Below are 1,070 nucleotides of genomic sequence, written 5' to 3'. Positions count from 1 at the left end.
TTATCTTATTTAATAGTCTTCCTACGGAACTAAAAATGATTAATAACATCTATACAAGGAAATATAAATTAAAAAAGTGGATTATACTTAATGTATAAAAGAATTGATTAGCCCTAAGATAATTCAATATATAAGCATCACATTTAATTATTATAGACAATATTTTTAGTTGTATAATTTTAGTCGTAATTAGTTATAAGGCTTATTGTTTCAGTCCTGCGAACAGGTAACGAGATTGTCTTCTAATTGCAATGAAAATAATTGTGCGAACATTAAGGAAAAAAGAACTCATGGAATCACGCCAAGTTTCATAAACAAAATGCGTGACAAAGGAATGGTTCGTATAGCTCAAAGCATCGAATAAAGAGAGCAAATGAATCGAATGAGATTATAAAGAATATTTCTGTTATACCTATGTGCTTTTCTGATGCAGCATTTTTTAATAAATCATCGTCAATTTTTGGTGACCCTTTTTTTCTGGTCCCTTTCTGTTCAGGATTTTTCGGACACTTAGGACTGGGCATATTAACCCCGGAAGAGCATCCCAAAACATAGCAAACTCCAACACCATTAGGAAATTTCTGCAAACGACATAAGTTTAAATTAAAAAACTCTATTGATATACTAACTGTTTGTGCAGGTATTTGTATCACTTACCTGTAAACTAAATGTCAAAATTGCGGTGCTGGAAAGCTGACACCCATATAGCACCTCAATTTTTCGAAAATTCGTATTTTAACGACGTTACGTAGCACCACTATTGTTAAAACTTATCAGGAACTACAAAACTCCTCGAGAACTACTCGAGGAATAAGAATGTTTATAAAATTTGCGTAACTTTTATTTGGTTAATTCTTCCAATGATAACGAAATTAAAGGATCACATCCCGTCGATGCATGGTTAATTGAGAAAGTTATGCTATGTTCACATTTATGAATACCAGACAGAAGAAGAAATTGAATCGACTGCATTCGAATAAACGATATTTGATATTACTCATACCGAATTGTAACACAACAGAATATAAGTCATTTTAAAATGAAATAACATTTGGAATGCACATGTTTTG

General features: G+C 31.5%; 1 long non-coding RNA gene across 1 annotated transcript in view; it reads right to left on the bottom strand.

Moving 5' to 3' along the window:
* Window positions 1–237: 237 nt before the first annotated feature.
* The window catches only part of LOC112495284, a 1,250-nt gene continuing 417 nt past the window's right edge, over window positions 238–1,070 (bottom strand). The window contains exons 2-3 of the long non-coding RNA XR_003061672.1: window positions 658–799; window positions 238–581 (exon numbers count right to left, since the gene is read on the bottom strand). This is a non-coding gene — a long non-coding RNA (uncharacterized LOC112495284). The remainder of the gene's footprint in view (window positions 582–657; window positions 800–1,070) is intronic.

The sequence above is a fragment of the Cephus cinctus genome, unplaced genomic scaffold (genome assembly GCF_000341935.2).
Source record: "Cephus cinctus unplaced genomic scaffold, Ccin1 Ccin1_scaffold1872, whole genome shotgun sequence".
In the NCBI taxonomy this organism is placed as follows: Eukaryota; Metazoa; Arthropoda; class Insecta; order Hymenoptera; family Cephidae; genus Cephus; species Cephus cinctus.
This window is presented reverse-complemented; position numbering and strand designations above follow the sequence as displayed.